Below are 19840 nucleotides of genomic sequence, written 5' to 3'. Positions count from 1 at the left end.
TAAAACTCATCCAGATACAGAAAATGAAAGCCAAGTGCTAGGCTTTTTCAGAGCATCACTGAGGATCCAGAAGCTGGACAAGATTGCTGGAAAGAGCATATAGTGCCTAATATTCTCATTCTGTAATCCAGAATTAGGGTATTAGGTCATACAAAGTGGAAGACTGAGCATTAAAATGTGTTGCATGGCAAATAAAGAGGGAGCAAATAATTTTATTTCTAAACATAAGTACAGGAAAAAAAAGTCCAATATCCCTTAGTTATTAATGAGACCTTTGCTTGTTTTTATGAGTCCCCCTGTACTTCAGAAGAGTGTGCTGGTGATGGAGCACACACCGGGTATTTACAAGCAGGGAGAAATGAATAGCCTGTCTGATTCTGACAAATTATCCTTGGAGAGGAAAATAACTCCATAAGAAATATAGTTGGTGTTAAACTTAATAAAAACAGACCCTGATGGACTCCCCTTGGAATTGTGGCAGACCTTCCCCATGCACTCTAGCCCCGCTCCTGTTAGAGAGCCTCTGTGAACTTATAATACATATGAAAAAAATATTATTTTCAGCCATTAAAACATAATTACTTTTCCCTTCCCCCAGAAAAAAAGGAGAAACTTGCAGGTAAGGCCCTATCTGGTAGTGTAACCACTGGATGAAGAACTTAACAATTCTAGCTAAAATATGAGGAGCTTAAGAAACTACTCACTTTTTTTCCAGAGACTCAGCAAGATATGTTAAGAAGAATTTGCTGCTCTACTGGGAAATCCGTAGAATTTGCTTACCACAAGGAAAAGCCATGCGTACTGTCCAGCTCCATGCAAAAGCATTTGAAAGGGTCATATAGAGATACTGCATACATTAAACTTTTTGAAAATATGCACATGTGGGGTACCTGGAATGTTAATCTGTCGTAAAGAAGATGCATCACCTTTCATCCATTTTGGTGAGCACTTGTCAAGATTCTGACTATGTTTGCAAGCAGCTGGTGTGTGCTGGGGCTCTGAGAGCCATTACTCGTCCTTAGGAAATGAATTGCCTTTCCAGAGAGACACGGGGAAGGATGGAAAAATAAAAGTTACTGCAACACACAGAGAGGTGCGGGGGTGGCAGTGAGAGATGAAATCAAGGCATCCTGGGTTTGCAAGCCACACGTTGTGTTAAAAATGTGCTTACTGGAAAGACCATCAGGAAGGAGCCAGGTCCTTCAGCTGGTCTGTCGGGACGTTGCTGTACATACGCAGCACGATTCGAACTCGGACTTACCTGCAGTTTCTGATTTGGGGGTTCTGGGGGCACTCTGTCGCAGCAGTTGTCACTCTGCGGTGGTGGCTTGGGGTCTTCTTCTCCATCACTGCCCGCCTGCCGTGCAGGAGGGTGCGGGCTCCTGTTTCTGTGCGGCCGAGGCACCGCAGTGCCCGCCTGCTACAAGCGCTGACTTATTTTGCGGTTATAGCCACCATCATCCATAGATTATATTAAGCCCTGTTAAAACTGTAAATTCAACAGCAAGTGTGTAGTGGTAGAAGCCTCTTTTGCATGCTTTATAGAGGTCTGGAAGGATTTATTTCTTCCACCCAGAAAATTTTTTCACTAACGCTCAAAGATTTACAATCCCCCATATCGGGAAAAAGACTACTCCCTGCTTTATTTGAATATCTGTTGATAGGTCAACAGATCTTTCTGCTATGAAATCCTCCCTTTGCCACTTCCTTGCTTGTCTGAAACGCGGACTATGTGAGCTCAAAAGTACCTATTGCCTGTAGCCGTTCTCTTTGGGGGGTAAAAGAAAAAAAAGAAAGAAAGAGAAAAAAAAAGTCAGTTGATTTACTTTCTGTATAGGGCATATTCCAAATGTTGAATATTGCATTATGTCCCCAGCAAGGATTCCAGGCTTAAGTTGTCTGATATTAACAGACTAATGGTGTGTTATGGAATTGATTTTCCATCAGCCTTTTCAGGGATATCACTCCTCCTTTGTTCTTCTAATAGATAACATCACCTTCTACAACCTCTCCTCTCTGCATCTATTAACTGGCATGTGTATTCCTCTCCTTCCCCTTCACTTTTTCCATATGCTATAACTTGATATGAATCTAGTTTTTCAAATGGGTAATATCTGAATAATAAGGAGACAGGTGAGATCCAGATATGAGCATTTTTCACAAAGAAAAATTGCTGGGCTGAGACTGATGCTTTCATGATACAGAAAGAATACTGGGCGCAGTACACTATAGCCACCAGCCTTGGGTTTGATATAAAATTACAGCTTAGTGTTAAGAATCTGATTTAAGAGAGTACCTCAATCCAGGGTTTTGAAATTATATCTAAGATATTAATTCCTATTAGTTTCTCTCAGATGCTTTTGCACTAGTATTAAAATATGCATATTAAATAATAATATAAATTTTAAAATACATCCTGGAAGATTTCCGTGGCCTTTGGGTTAGGCCCTAATTGATTTATACCAGTAAAATACTTAATATATTTTAAATCATACAAGGAGAGGACTTTTCTGGGACACCTGAATCCTTGCAAGTAAAGAAGCAGCTAAGAAACGGCGGAAGATTTTGAAATGTGTTGTTAATATATATTACAGAAAGGGGAGAAACAAGCTCCAGATATTTTTCTGGGAGATTTTTGGTTACATTTCGATTGCCTCTCCAAACATAACAGAACCTCCAAGTGTTGTACTTATCCCTGAAGTAAACATACTCTCATATACATGGGGAAATATTTTATGTTGAAATTAGCAAGTTGCTAAATTGGTATCACCTGGTCCGTCTTTAATGTATTCTACTCTGTTCGCAATCTGTAATACCATCCAGAGTTATGCAAAGCTGACTGAAGGTTGTGCCAAGTTCAAATGAAGTGTCTATTTATCAATTGTAGGTTTCCTGCTGGAGCCTGAAATGTTAATATTGAATATGCCTAATAGCATTTTTCAAACTCAAACAGTCCTGGCTTATTGCTGAGCATTTTGAAACAGAAATCTCAACTGATATGGGCATTCTGCATCAGAAAATGCCTACCCAGCTTTCTGTAATTATAGGTTTTCATAATATACAGTTCTTCCCATAAGACTAACCAGAGAAAGGGACCGAGAAGTCCAGGTGGTCCACAACACAGGCATCAGAGGTTAGTTTTGTATGAGCCAGAGAATACTTGCTAACTATGTAATATCTACATAGGATACTTACTGGAGGCCATTAATTATTTACTTGCCTTACAATGCCTTAGGAGAGAAGTGTAAACTACTGGTACTGTAATGAAAATTGCTCATTTCTTCATGTATGCCTCTGTCATCCTAATACGCCTTGAAATTGGACAAGAATTTAAAAATTATAATCCTATTTGCCTAAAAAACCCCAAACCTATTGAATCCACCTCATCTTGCTGTCCTGTCCTCCCTCATACAGCTTTTGAGCTCCATGACTAATTTTAACCTATTTTCACTGATTAATATCCGTCTCAAAAATAAGATATTTCTCCAAGTTCCACAAAAATAGAAATGAAGAAAAGTCTGCACTAGGAACACACACCGCTTTTGTATTAAAAACAGAAAAAAAAAAGAGAGGCAAAATACCTTCATTTGTCCTGTCCCTTTCCTCCTATACAGGAAGGAGATGTTATGAATGCCTCCTTTGTGTGAAAAACTTCTGATGGAGTTCTCACTTTATTAGGCACCAGAGAATCCAACTACAAGAGACAAAACCATAAGAAAGCAGGCTTCATTAGTTTCATTGCTCATGGAAGTGCTTGTTAATACAGACACTCCATTTTTAAAATGTGTTTCTCTGAGCACAGAGACTGTCTAGTGGAATTAAAGCTACGTAGAAGATGGGCCCCTTGCCAGTTCAAAGGAACACAAATTAAGGCTCTGATGTTGGTAGCGTTTATGCGCGTGCTTAATTTTACAAACCAGTGGGAGTAGTCATAGATCTGAACTTGAATGTATTTGTAAGTGTTTGCAGACTGGGGACTATGGAAATAAACATCATTTTGCGATATTTGTACTATGTAAGCTGAGTATGGCACTTGAAGATGCGCGTTTGGTGTTAAACTGGGAGCAAGCATTTAAGGATTCTGCAATGAACATGTATCATTCCAATTTTTGTGATGAGTTGGTGCGTTCAGGTTTAGCAGTTACAAAGTCTATATAAGTTGCTGTTGTCTTTAAAAAAAATAATTGGTTATTTTGGAGGGCAATTAGTGGATGCCAAGTTAGTTGTAATTTCAGCAACAGCAACATTATACTCACTATAATAAAGGGGAAAAAACAAGATTATGCAAGGGCTTGTACCTGCAAGATCTGCCCAAATGCAGACTATTCATTTTCAGTCTTTTCCTCCACACTTTTTCCTTCTCTCGCAGTCCCACGATGCATTCAGAAGTGCGGGCTTCGAGAGCGTCTCTAGAAAGGAATTTAAGGGAGTACCTAATGTTTTGCATGTAAGGAAAAGAATACTTTCTCCCTCCTCAGGAAGCAAGTAAAAACGAGCCGTCGATTTAAAAGCAGAAAAAGACAACCAAGGAACGAGAGATTTGTGAAGGGTGCAGGGGAGGCTCATCAGAGCAGACAAGCGAGAGGCAGAGGTACGGAACGGGCGGCTGAGACCTGGGGCAGAGGCAGCAAGAGCACAGCTCCCAGCTCCCGATGCCCCGTTTTGAGAGCTCTCTGCCAGTCCAGTGGCCATAGCATCATTTTTGGGAGTCGTTTAGGCTGGTTCCCTCAGGTTAGCAGGACTGTGCACACCTGAAGGCTCAGCGATGAGATGTCGTGGGCCATGGATGCCAAACTGCTCTGTGTATTTATGCAGCCAGGGTCTGCAGCCCTGCGACCGCACCAGGCTCTTGTTCTTCGTATTTCAAACTCAAATGCCGGGTCTTGAGCTGGCACAAATCACAGTAACTACGTGCAGCCAGACTGATTTATACCAGATAAAGATTTGTACTATAAGTTCTCTTCGGTTTCAGAATATGTTACTCCAAAGCATCAACTCTCTCTTCAGGAACACCTAAGTGGACATCAAAATACCCATTCAAAGATTTAGACAAAATTTGTTTGAAGGCTTAATCCAACCTCCTGTAAAAACATGTATACTGGAAGGCATCTAGACTCATCAGAAATTCAGCATAGATACACTCAGATCATACCTCAAATGAATTAGAAACACGCTGCATGTTCCCCTCCATTTAAGACTCCAGGATGTTATAATTTAAGTCTAAATATTGCAGCACACATTTGTCTGTGACATTGAACTACTGCATATTGTTTGAAAATAGAATGGGGCTATTTTTCAAACCCTGAAAAGATGAACAGGTAAGTAAAATTCCCTAGGAAAGTTTTATCACACAAGCTCTTCTTCCAAGCACAATTAATGAAAATGTATATAATAGTTGTAGAAACAATTTACTGAAAAAACCCCAGACTTTTAGCCTGATTCTCCTCTCATTTACATTAATATAGATCAGGAATATCTCCCCCTGAATCCCAAGGTAAATTATCAGCTGGTTTCTGTTAACTCAGTGAGGTAAAACTAATGAAGCAAGAATTAGACCCTTTCCATTAACTGCTATATGTTCTTTCACATTTGAAATTAAGATTCCACCTTACAGTGAGGGTAATAAAAAATTACAGCCGCTCTGCTGAGTTATTTCACTGACCTTAGTTTTTCTATTAAAAATGATTGCCATCAACATCAGCATGTCCATTTTGAGTAATTCTTATATACGTCTTGCCTGTGGATGCCAGCAAACTTGCCAGTACTTCCTTAACACTCAGAAAATGGCTGCTGTATGAAAAACCACAAAAAATCCCAATACCAGACATAGTTCTTTCTCTGAGGCTTCTCAGACTAAATTCAGCATTAACCAAAAAGAGGAAGAAGAGCAAGTGGGGGTAGGAAGTGGGGGGAAAGAAGCTGTAAATCCAGGTGTCATTTTTGCTTGATTAAGAATTCCTTTAGGACCAAAGAACAGAACATTTTGAAAAAAGCCCTTCAAAATTCAATCTTAGAGGGTTGAGGAAAAAGCTACTGACACTCTCCCCATTTGCTGGGAATAAAGTGAAAAGAAATTTCCCTTGCTATATTTTTCATAGACTGCCATTATTATGTTTATATGCTTGTTTTCCTCCACTGTGTATTTTGGAAAACAACCTCAATCTTTTCAATGGCATCTGCAGAAGGAGGCAGAACTCTCCGTGCACACATTTGGTAGCTGTTAGCCTAGTTTGTAGTCCGTAGGATTTTCTGTAAGTTTGAACTATTCATTGTGCTGAAGTACCTGTTTTCCATTAAAGTCTGATTAGATTTTAATGCCGAACTTTCTTAGGTTTCATAGGAAATCCCAGCTATCAGGCATAAATAATTTCCCAACTACTTCAAACAGCCATGACTTGCAATTAAACAGAGCTATATTCAGGATAGGAAAGAACTGTTAAATCCTGATCTAAAATGAAGGTGACCCAAACTTCAGAGAAATTTCACTGAAAGCTGAAAGTTCGGTTGGTTCAACTGTTGACAGCCCGTCCTTCTGGCTACGGACTTAATAGAGGATTTTAAATATGCGCTACAGACAGTAAAATGTCTAACATCTGCATAGCACGTACACACAAAAGCGTACAGATCTTGCAGATATTTGGTTAAAAGCAGATATTTGGGTCTGAAAATGAGTTATAACCTAACATAGCATTCCCTTTGCATTTCGTACCTGAAAAGATGCCCACTGAATAATAAAAAGAAAGAGATGGAAAGCGATGTTTCTGTCTGGGGACATTAGGAGCAGTAGAGACGGATCCCAGACGGGAGCGCTGGCTGGTCGACCACTATGTCTCCGAGCAACCTTGATTATTACAGAACTGCCTTACCTCCCCCAGGTATTTCCACCAGTTTGTAGAGGAAAAAACAGAAGCTTAAACACTGAATACATGTTAGTGCTAGAGGATGGCACTTATTCTGACTGGAGGAAACAGAAGATGATTTCTGTCATGTGGTTTGGACCTCAAAATAATCTTTCCTAGAAAATGAGAGATGATGCAGTAGAAGGAAAAGAAAACCCAGAGCCAGACCAGTGACATGAGTTGCATGTATAATGCTTCCAGCAAGCCTAGGGAAAAAAAAATTCGATGTGCAAGTTAAAGCAGACAGTAAGTTTTAACTTAGGGGCTAGAACCAGACAGACAGCAGATTACTCAGTGTTACTCATACAATCCCGACACTATATTACAACGTCTATATATTTTATACTGGTAGACTGTTCTTTTTGAGTTATATCTCTGAGGTATTAGGGACTGGCAGCAACAGGCAAGCAATGGCTGTCTTTGCTTTTTTTTGTCCGTAATCATCATCATTATGGTTACCTGCATCAAAATCCCACTTTACCTTCTTGTCTCTCTTGTCCCTTGTTATTACAACTTCTTAGGGGAAGCAGGGCAATCCTACCTTTCCTATCTTACAGCTTATTTTAGGGATCTTACTGCAGCACTACTGCAGCGATAAATAATATTTATTAACCATAAAAGCAACAAAAATTATTATAAACTTTGATCCTGCTTCCAGTGAAATCAGTGGTAAAACTGTCATTGATTTCCAGCCAGCAGGAGCTAAAGAGTTTTTCTTCATCCTCTTTACAAAGTAAAGACAGTGGAATTATCCTTCAACATTAATGATGAAATGCAAAACTGAGTTCAGAAACAAAACATTCAAGACTTTTCAGGCATGAAACGACAGGAAAATTTAAAATCATTAAAACCAGTAAAATACTCTCTCGTGCTATTGGGCTAGCTATTACTGTTTCTTTTCCATTTTCTTTTTGTATGTTTCTTCTATTCTCCTTCCCAGGAGAAAGCTTCCATCGTTTCTCTTACTTAGATCACCATTTTCTTCTTAACTGTCGTGCATATTCTCTCCAGATACTGAAAATGGGATAAAAACAGTTCTTAGTCTCTCCTTAACACTTTCAGCATAGGAACAACCAGTTGCTGCTTATTCAGAACACAATATTTGAACATCTCCAGAAGTAATTTCTAAACTATGGAATATACATGAGAATAATACCCCCCCCGATTTTTAGATCAAACCACTGTAATCACTGTCTGTCACATTGGATAACGTGGGCTGAGCAGCTTTACTCAGTAATTTGTTCATCAAGCCCATACTCTTTGGCTGTACTTTCCTAAAGTCGACTGCTTTTGATTCAAGGGTATTGCAGAGCAGAAAGTCCATTTAATTCCAAGATAAGTTATTTTAATGGCTAGAAATGTTCATTTCAAATTTGAATTAGCCTCACTTCAGCAAAATCTTTTTAATATCTTTTTTTTCTGCTAGATCAAAGACTTGTTTACCATCACAATTTCCTCATTCATCTCTAAAATAGAGCCTGCTCTTAGACGGGCATGAGAAATGTGAGCTTGCACGATAGCATAAGAAGCTCCTACTGACACAGAACCAGTATTTACGGTGGAGCTATGGTAATATGCCCCAATAGCAAGTCTGTCCTGGGATATGGGTATTATTTAATGGTTCATTATGTCATTCTTGCGGGCATGTGGAAAGAAAGAAAATATAAAGGATCCGTGTTGACTCATCATCTTTATTAATTACAGCTCTTTGGGAACTCTGCAATTACTTGGATGGACTCTGCAGCCCTTAGTCACTGTATCTGTTGCAGGGCTGCCATCAGCAGTCCATCTCTCCACATTTAACTTCCCTTGCCTTTTAACTCCAGTAGCGTACTTCTTTGTGTGGTAAAGAAGGGCTGTCTAAATTCACGAGGGTGACAGAAGGTGCTCCTCTTGTCACACCATCCCAAATTCACCTTGCTGTTGAGTCCCACCTGCAGACCTCCCCTGCCCCGAGGGACATGGCTCCCACTGGGGGACATAAATAACAGATCCAAATCCTGGATTTAGTGATTCATACTCTTTCTCCAAGTACCATGAACTTCTCCCCATAACAACTAGCATCTGGCTTATCATGCCAGACCCAAGCAAACAGCTGGGAGAAGCCAATCATGAAACTTTGGGTCAAACATGCAATGTTTTGCTCACAAATCCAGATCCCAGTTGCTGTGATCCATTCGTCATAAGGGAAGACACAGAAAAGCTCTGCACTAACCCACCCAGTGAGGGTCTCCAAACGCTTCTCTACATCAGGCTACCGTCTGTCTCAGGATTTATGGTGGCTTTGCTATTGTTCAAGCCAAGGAAACTATTTATCAAATAAGGTATTAAATTAAAATAAAATGTTCTTGTCTGTGATTGCAGAGAAGTAATACCAGCCCTATAGCATAAAGTCTTACCCTGCAAGGCATGGAGGGGAGGAACCGAGATGGTGATGGAGGAGTCACAGCCAGGGTGAGCAGGGATCAGTGGTCCAACTGACCTTACTGGCTTGCTCATCCAGCTGGGACACCGTTTGCGTTCCAAAGCCAAAGAGGAGGGGAAAAAAACAGCTATAAAGAAAAACACCTCTTTCTTTCTCCACTAGCACAGATAAAAATCATCTGCGCTTGAAATTTCAGGGGCTGCATTTCAATACATTCTAGAAAGAAAAGAAAACTACCTATTTTTTTTCTTTTAAATGGGTGAGACTAGTGAAACGAAGGTGGAACTTAAAGTCAAAGACATGCTGCTAAGTGCTGTGCTGGACTGGGGTCCCAGCCTGCAGGTATTTTGAGGACTGTTCCTATGAAGAATTCATATGCAGTTATTTTCAGGGAAGGGAATTCTGCTGCGTCTTTACCATTATCAGCTCTGTCTTCTGGTCGGTTGACAGGCAAACTCAAACCCTGGGGAAGGGAATGTGGATAGAACATTTTCTTATTTTGACATACAAAATATTGCACTGCACCACTATCTAGTAATGGAAAAAGAAAAGAAAAAAGATTGTTGTGATATATATGTGAATAAATCAGCATGCTGCTTCATCTCTTTGCAAACATACTAACTTTGACTGACATGGAGACACTCATTTTAATCAAGTGTTTGCCTCAGACTGCTCTCAACCTTGCTTAAGTAGTACTTAAAAGAAATAATGGGTATTAATTTAGACACTTATATATACTCTTTAAAACTAGAGCAAGAAGTGACTGTGGATTTGTACTGGAAGAATTTAAGACATCAGCATTTGAGATAAAGATGAGAGCTGAATTTTTAAAATAGCACCTTCTCTTTTGTGCTTATATTAATTGCAAAATCATTTATATTTGGAATAATTGCTCTACACCTTTTTTCTGTTATGAACAAATCTGCATAAAAAGAAAAGTAGAATAAACAGAGGTTTCTAAGACCTAGTCTAAGTGCCAAAATACAATTTATAGATATTTTCATGAATGAAACTCAGTTCATGGCTGAAAATTAATTTCCTTCTTTCTCTCTTTTCCATGTCACACATTTTTCCTCTTACGCTGCAACTATGCTTATGTGCTTCACATGCAAAACAGTCTGACTAAACAAGCGACATAGAACCAAACCCTAATCAAGGAATACATTAATTTAGAAGGATTCCACTTTGACAATGCTGTTGTGGTGGGTTGACCCTGGCTGGAGGCCAGGTGCCCACCAAAGCCGCTCTGTCACTGCCCTCCTCAGCCGGACAGGGGAGAGAAAATATAACGAAAGGCTCGGGGGTCGAGATAAGGACAGGGAGAGATCACTCACCAGTTACTGTCACGGGCAAAACAGACTGGACTTGGGGAAATCAGCTTAATTTATTGCCAATCAAATCAGAGTAGGGTAATGAGAAAAAAACCCAAATCTTAAAGCACCTTCCCCCACCCCTCCCTTCTTCCCAGGCTCAACTTCACTCCCATTTCTCCACCTCCTCCCCCCAGCAGCGCAGGGGACGGGGAATGGGGGTTGCGGTCAGTTCATCACTCCTTGTCTCTGCCGCTCCTTCCTCCTCAGGGGAGGGCTCCTCGCACTCCTCCCCTGCTCCAGCGTGGGGTCCCTCCCATGGAGACAGTCCTCCACGAACTGCTCCAGCGTGGGTCCCTCCCACGGCTGCAGTTCTTCACGAACTGCTCCAGCGTGGGTCCCTTCCACGGGGTGCAGTCCTTCAGGAACAGACTGCTCCAGCGAGGGTCCCCCGCGGGGTCACAAGCCCTGCCAGCAAACCTGCTCCAGCCTGGGCTCCTCTCTCCACGGGGCCACAGGTCCTGCCAGGAGCCTGCTCCAGCGTGGGCTTCCCACGGGGTCACAGCCTCCTTTGGGCATCCCCCTGCTCTGGCGTGGGGTCCTCCATGGGCTGCAGTGGATATCTGCTCCACCATGGACCTCCATGGGCTGCAGGTGGATATCTGCTCCACCGTGGACCTCCATGGGCTGCAGGGACAGCCTGCCTCACCATGGTCTTCACCAGGGGCCGCAGGGGAATCTCTGCTCCGGCGCCTGGAGCACCTCCTCCCCTCCGTCTTCACCGGCCTTGGTGTCTGCAGAGCTGCTCCTCTCGCATATTCTCCCTCCCCTCTCTGGTTGCAGTTGTGCAGGTTTTTCCCCCCTTCTTAAAGGTGTTATCCCAGGGGCGCGACCACCGTCGCTGATGGGCTCGGCCTTGGCCACCGGCGGGTCCGTCTTGGAGCCAGCTGGCACTGGCTCTGTTGGACATGGGGGAAGCTTCTAGCAGCTTCTCACAGAAGCCACCCCTGTAGCCCCCCAGCTACCAACACCTTGCCATGCAAAACCAATACAGCTGTCACTATGGCCCAAACGTTATATCTGATGTAAGACAGAGTTTGGCTTTAAATTTTGCAGTGCAAAATTGTCTTTTTTAAAGAAATTTATGACAATGCACTGCCTAGAACTCTGGCTTCACAGTGATATACCTGATTTAATATGTCATGTTTTAATAGGCAAGCCATTTACCTATTTCAATATGAACTCTGTCTACCATGTAATGTATTTATTTCAGCATAGTCTAAGGCATCTCTTGCCCAGGATATATGTTTCAATTACATTTCAGTGCAAAACACATCCGCGGCAAGAATCTTCATACTCCAGGATCTTGAGTAATGAAACATTTTAAGTGCTTGAGAGCCCAGTACTGAAATCTTTATTCAGGCAATCTCCCACAAAGGCAACCATTTCTCTCAGCAACTTTGATCAATACCCCAATATGCCAGACCAAAAAGCTTTAACAGGAATGTGGATTCCTTCTGTTCCTATCAATAAAATATGTAATTAATTGAAAATTGAAAACTTGATTAATTTGGGTTTGATTTTTTTCATTCAAATTCTATCAGCCATATTTTCAGATATGTGTGGATCTGGCCCTCATCTGGCATGAAGCAGGGAAGCTCCAGTAAGCCTTATATAATCAGACTGAATCTAAGATCTAGAAGGCAGAAATGGCTGGAAAATGAAATAGCTCATGTATACTGGCTGGTGAATTTACTTTATATATACCAAGTACCTCTGGTGCAAGTACTAGGTTAGCATGTTAATTAAATCAGAAGCCTCTAACGTCCATCTACCCCAGGGAAAAAGTGATGCTACCATGCAACCTTGGCTTGCTTGGACACTGAGGACTGACGAGGTCTCCCCACAGCAGGAGCCGCCCAAGCTGGTCCCAGCTCTGTCCCAGCACTGCTCCCCAGGCCACGAGGAGCCGAGGAAATGCAAAACCAGAGGATTCCAGACACAAAGCAACAGCCTGATTTTCTGCCCCCTTACACCAGTTTTATGCCAGTGTAAATCCATGGATGGCTCTACAATAGCAGATGCTGTGGGGGGAGAAAAAGTGTGAAAAAGACTTAAGGATTCGAACAACTTATACTGTGTCACGTCCTGAGCTGGCTTTAGAGACTCAGGTTGAGACAGGGTACTGCATTAATGTCAGGAAGAACCCCTTTATCACCATAACCTATTAGTGGAGCTGCTAAATCTGAAGCCTCCCAAAGCTGACAATAAACATGTGTTTTAATCTGATTTTTTCCTGCAGCTGCAATTCCTGTGAAGGGCTTTTTAAGTAGCTATTTAACAAAGTTGCAAATTGTGGTGCTGCATTCTTGGTATGGCCATTGGATTTTTGTTCACAAAAGTTGTTTCCTACTAGAGTTAAATCCCGAACCAAGTGAAAATAATCTAGTAAAGATGGGCAATAGATACAGATATATGAGATTTATATGCTTTCCACATTAACAGAGCTTCTATTATAAATCCCTATTAATCAGGCATTCCCTCAATATAAAGTTTTCCATTAAATTCAAAGAGGAACTCTAGCGAGTGTAATCATAGGGCTTGTTTAATACAGTGCAATGATGCCAACATTTCCATCTCATCTATCTAGTTGCAGAGCTTTTTTCCTACTGAGCTCGTCACTGGAGTAGCTGAACAGCTCAGTGACAGAGTGGAAAATTCTCCTGAATATCTACACGGGGAAAAAAAATCCTCCTCTCTGACTTTCACAAGTTTTAAAGCAAAGCCAGCAATAGCACAATGGTGAATTACAAGTTTCACTACAGACGTTTACAGTTTTTCTGGGCCCACAGCTCACCAGTTTGAAAAAATGCATCAAAAGTAGCTGTACAGCTTCTTCTTCATAGTTTCGATTTTTCAGGTGACATCTGGACACTTCACAGGAGCAGAAGTGAAAAGCTGCAGTGCCCTAGGTGAGGCACAAATGGAAAAAGTGGGGTTTTTTAAAAGTATTTGTATGCTTTATATGTTTTTTATTGTCCAGTATCAACACAGGAGAGGACGGAAGAGGCTAAAACAAGCAAAAGAGACAAAAGGAAGGGACCGAGTAATTCAGATCTTGTAATTAAGTGCTGTGGAAGAAAATAACATTTTTTAAAGGAAACATTATACAATCTTGTTAAAATTAAATAGTGGATATTGAGTTGGATTAGACATGAGAGAGAAGAAAATGAAATGGAACAGCATAGGGAAGAGGGATATTTAACTCACCCAGCTTCACTGGTGAGAAGTCAATGAGAAGGAGAAAGGATCCTCAGGGATCATTAGGCTCCTGGAGAGCTTCTGTTCCCTTGATTATAAGGGGATGTTAAGCGAGATGTGGAAGTGGAATGGAAGCTTCTCCACTTCAGGGGGCTCCTGAGGCTGGCAACTTCTACAAGGCTCCAAGGATTCCCATTATACATTTTTTTTTTTTGCAAAAAACCAACACTGATATTTTTAATTTCTTTATTGTCTCAAGCCATTTTGTTGGTGTGTCCCTGGTGGAGTTTTGTCCTGTTCAATCTTGTTTGCTCCAGGCAAAACATCCAGGGCTTGACTCTCTCCTCTGCCTTGGCATCTTCAGCTTCCTGTGACAAAGGGCATTTCCAAAGAAGCTGGATTTGTCTTTCTTTCATCTCAGAAAGAAATGAAAGCAAACAGTGAAAAATTGCATCTTTGAAAAACAAAACAATAGCTCGTGTTCTAGTTGGTCTTCAGTGAGATTTATAGTGTATTTTCAGTGTCACTGATATTACAGCACAGTCCAGGAAGGCTCTTTTACACTGGATGTTATATTCCCGGTATAGCTGGTGCCCTAACCCAGCAGATTGCCAGGGTTGCAAAGCATGTTACCGGTCATAAACATCCCCCGTGTCAGCCTATCACACTGTTTGGACTGCGCCAGCTCCCTTTTTCGCTCGTGCTTCCCAGCCCTGGGTCCCCAGCTTCCCCACCTGGACTGGTGACAGTGACACAGGCCAGAAGACGTAACACAAAGTGCACACTTTGCAGGTGAAGCTGAGAACAAAAGCCTCCTGGGGATTTCCTGGGGTTGGAGGAACATCTGAGGCAGCAGACGAGTTTGCTTACGGGTGACCATATTTTTACGTGATCCAGAGCTCGAGGCCTGTTGCACAATCCCGGACAGGTGAACGTCCCCGTTGTTAGATGAAATATAAACAGTCAGATAGATGAAGCGGAAAATACAGCAGACACAGTGAAAGGTTCAGAATCAATTTATTTTCCACTGCTGAAGACGATCACACATGCCTGGCTCATCTTGGTGCCGTGCTCCACCACTCATGAGTTGCATGCTCACCCTTCAGTAGTGAAAGCTATTTATTTGGTCCACGTTGAGTTTATGCATTCTGTCTGTGTACAAGTGTGGACAGCAAGAAGAGATATTGGGAGGCACATAAACCATTATATGTCCTCTCTGTTAATGTTTTAGCATGGCTGATCTTGACTGTCTGATCTAATACCATAGTTTTCCCCATCAGGCATAACTGCAGTAATGCAAATGGATTTTGAGAGAAAGGAGATCCAGGAGGAGACAGGGTTGAATAGCAAAGGAAGAGTCTAACATTTTCATACAAGGGCAGAATAAAATTTTTACCCTTTCCTTACGTTTATCTCTTCCTCCTGTGCTAGTTCCATGTCTTTCTGCAGACTGATGTGCAGACAATAAGGTTTCTTTTCAGGAAAGTATAATATTTCTTCCCAAGAACGACTCATGCACTTCAAGTTAGATATGTTCTTAAAGGCATCCTTGACTCATGACCCAAGATATCATTTGTCAATGAAAATTCCTCTCCTATTTCTCTTTTGGAGCTAATAAGCCTGTGCATTTACACAGCAAATTCAATACATCTCGAAAACCCAGTTCTGCGAGCAGTACATTATTTCCTGTCTTTCAAAGGCTTTTTAGACTAGAATATAATAGATTGTCCTTTAACAAGTACTCCCCCAAAAGTAAGAAAAGTCAGTATAGTGTAGACTTTGCTATCAACATGTTAAGCAACTGAGCTGAAACCCAAGTTCCTCTCATGAGCTGTATTTTCAGCAGGGAAAAGGTGTATTCTTAAATCATGAGGCAACGAACAGAAAGTTAAATCACAGTGACAGCAAAATGTAGTTTAATTCAAAGTTAGCAGGTCAAGAAGGGCTATGAAGGATCCTCGCATTTACCCCAAGCTATTAATTCAGGTAAAAACTGCTAGCTGCTTCAGTCCTCAAGGATTTTATTTTTCATGTTTCTGCTTGTTAGCTCACACAAATGAAGAAAGGAGTTTTTTCTCTGAGACATAAGTTTCAATTGACTTGTCTAACTTAATGGCTTGGACTGTATTACTTAGAAAATGTCCATGTTCAAGCGCCACAGCCAGAAGTCTAGAACAAAAGCCTCAGTTTATGTACATATATCTCCCATTCCCTCTTTTTTTCCATTCCCACACAAGTGGTGCAAAGAGTTGTGCCTGGCTGCAACTCTGTCGCTTCCACCCTACGGATACTATAAGCCCGCTGTGACACGCTGCCTTCAGCATCCATGAAGATGTATAGCAGCTGCCAGCATCTGTCCCTTGAGTTCCCCAGAGAACAATGAAGCAAATAATTTCTTTAATTATTTATCAAGGGCTGCTTCCTCAGTCAATAAATTTGTTTTGCTGTCTCCTGGAGGCCTGGCTTTCTACTTTATTAGGTTCTTCTTCCACATGCATTTGAAACATGTTTTATTATTCATATTAATATCAACTGCAAGCTTCCTTTCTTTTTCTACTTCTCTTTTTATCATCAATTTTATGCTATTCTTTTATTTTATTCTGTAAGCTTTTTGTTGCTTTTTTTTTCTGTGCCTGATGAGACACGACTTGACCTTTAATTAACCTTTTAACCACTCTTTTGGTTTGCTTCCTTCCCTTGTCTTTACATTGGAAAAAACTTTGCATATGTGTTATTTTAATGGACCACTAAGTCATTTAATTCCCTATCTACTGTCAGGATTTGACTTGGGGGAGAACTGGACTAATCTTTTGAGTGAAACTCCTCCAAATAAACACATTTGCAGTTTTGTAATGAACTGTTTTAATCAACAGCTGTGAAATGGCCAATAAAACAAATTTGTATTCAGGGCTTATGCAGTGGGAGAGAAGATTAATGAATTAAAAAAAAAAAACCCAAACAAAACAACAAAACACCAAACCAAAATCTCCTTCTTGCCTTACTGAAGTGGTGCCTGGTTTTGGCTAAACTCTCCAACTGCCAGTAGGCAAAATGACCTTTTATTTTTTTCCCTCTCCATTTTGGCAGCCATACCAAAAAAGAATCAAGCCAACTCCAAACAAACGCTTTGCAGATTGCTTGGCTACTTTAAAAAGTAGGGGGCGTGTTAATTATTCTTGTTAGCAATTAGTAATAGAACTGAGACAGGAGTCAGGAGTGGGAGGAAGAGGGTGTAGGGGGAAGAGAGAGGGGAAGAGCAGAAGGTGCTTAAGTCATCACTGCTTTTTCACCCATCCACAGTCTGGCCCAAACTAGTCACTAATCACCAACTTTGTGTTCTTCATATAAAGACGTGCTATTTTCAGGTGCAGTGATATAATCTTGCACATAAGTGTATTTAACTGGGAGAGTAGTCTCAAATCGTCACACACATCCCCATCCCTCCATGCAACATTACAGTGCTTTCCACATATTTCATCCCAGCAGAGTCTGCCTTTCTAATCAAAGGTATATAGTGATAATTCAGCAGGGATTATTCTCTGCAAACAGCATGCTTATTTTTTTATCACTACTTCCATATGCAGTTTATAGACTTTGTTTGCCTCAAAATTGTACACTGAAATATGAAAGCAGCCAAATCCAAGAAAAACAGATGCAGGAGAAAAATGAAATTAAGTAAATCTTACAGAGAGAATACAGCCTTCTCTTTTATGCCCATACAAAAAAAAAAAAAAGTGAAATATTAATTGCATCTTGAAAAATAATGCCATCTGTTCTAATATGGATGATGGTTTCAATCATATTGATGTCAGATGTTGTTAATAGAACTTTGACATTTTTTAGTTGGTGGAATTTTGTCTTTCATACCTTATGTCCTGCTAGAAGTGCCATGTACCTACACTAGCATACCTCAATGGTCTTTTAAGACAAAAAAAAAAGGTATTTTTAATTTCTAATTATGTAAAAAGTAAGTATTAGTCTAGGATAGTTTAAATATTCAAACAGGTTAATACACTAACTTGTCTAACTAGAATGCTGTCTGAAAATATCACCAGCAGGCTAGACTATACGGAGTACTTCCTTGCAAATCTTCAGCTCTATATGGTTATAGTCACAGCTATATTTTATTATTTGGTAAGGTTTGGACTCAGTGCACTATTGAAATAATCACTCACTTCCATAAATTTTAGAAATAGTTTGCCCATTCTGAAAGTGCAAAAAAAATAGAAACAAGCCACATCCATTCCAACTACCTGGATAGCTCACACAATTTTCCCCTTAGAAACAAACAAAAACATTTAAAAGATTATGACCTTCCTAAGGGAATCCTAAAAAGAAAAGAAAAAGCTTTTTATTTCTCCATCTGCACTGTACCTATCTGATCAGTAATAATCAAATTCACAATAGAAAAAGACAGAGGAGAGATGGGATACACTAAGGAAACTAAAAATTAGTTGGTTCAAATATGCATAAATCTTATTTTCAAATGTAAAGGTGAGAAAGAAAATGGACTGGTGGGATTCTGAATGGTGAAAAAATATCACTAGGAAAAGAAAATAAGAGAAAATAAGACAGTTTATTGTAGGGCAGGCAGTCATTATACTCTCTGGGTGCAAGACATTACCTTCATGAATGTAGCAACCAGTGGCTGATTTATTTTTTTCATGTTTAATAAAAAAACTTAAAGATTTTTAAAGACATAATAAGTTAAGGACAGTTTAAGTCCCCTTTTTGTTTGTTTCACAGTGTTATGGGAGGTGTTGAAACCCTTTTAGTGTGAATTAGCAAATCACTGTGCTAGATTATTTTAAAGTATATTGTACTAGATAAACCCTGACTTAGAAGGGATTGTCTATGAACAAGCTTTGCTCAGCTGCACTATGTTCAAGAGCACATCTATCACTGCCTTTATGGAAAAGAAGGCACGAATCTCCGCACAATTCTTCATTATTTCCGTAGACGCGCAGACTACCAAAGTTTAAAGAGTTTATGTACAATGTTACACAAGATTCATAACGTATGCTTTAAGGCAGTGTATTTGTAATGAGTAGAAAAATTTGCTTTTACTTAGAATACCTCAAGACATCATTTAATTTCCTATCCACAGCTGAGACTCACCAAGTGATTTGGAAAGAATCGCATCCTGGGCTGCTGTGCTTGTTGCCAAACAAGTTGCACATATTCCAAACTTAATACAAATGTTTTATGCAACAGTAAGGGTTCTTTCAATTATTTTGAATCATTACTTCACAATCCTTTTTTTTTTTCCCCCCAAAAAAGACTCCACTGTTAATTCATAAACAAGGACTGGGGAGGAGAGCGGTTGCCAAGGCACAGTGTTTGCCAGCCCACATCACATACCTTCTCCAGTGATCTTTGTCAAGCCTGGAAGGATCTGCGTAGAAATACCCGCAAAACTGCATTGAATCTTCCAGAAAACTACCAACAAAACTCAAAAGATTGTGCACTTTTGCAACCGTTTACTGTAATCACCTCACTGGGATCTTGTGCTGCCCCATCTATTTGAAAACATAGGATATTGATAACAGCTGCTCCTCTACTTAGTACATTGATTGCTTATCTTGTTCAAGTCAAAATTTCTCTAATTAGAGTACAAATCAGAAATACCTTGGCACATAAAATGTTTTACTTGGTATGAAGGAGCAGTACTAATTATTTTATGTTAATTTCTAAAAAAAAAAAAAAAGGCAACAAATAAATACATGGAATTCTTTAGATTATTGGCAAAAGATAACATATAGATGAAATGGCATATTGTTTGCTACCATAATGGACATGTAATTGAACCTTTTTGAAGTATAAAGGATAAAACAGATTTGAAAACAGCATTTGAGCCTTTTTTCTCTCCTAAAATGTGTTTCAACTTGGCATGACAACAAATTAGGAAGTCTAACTGGCTGCATTTCAAACTCCCATCTTGGGCC

The sequence above is a fragment of the Mycteria americana genome, chromosome 11 (genome assembly GCF_035582795.1).
Source record: "Mycteria americana isolate JAX WOST 10 ecotype Jacksonville Zoo and Gardens chromosome 11, USCA_MyAme_1.0, whole genome shotgun sequence".
Lineage (NCBI taxonomy): Eukaryota > Metazoa > Chordata > Aves > Ciconiiformes > Ciconiidae > Mycteria > Mycteria americana.
This window is presented reverse-complemented; position numbering follows the sequence as displayed.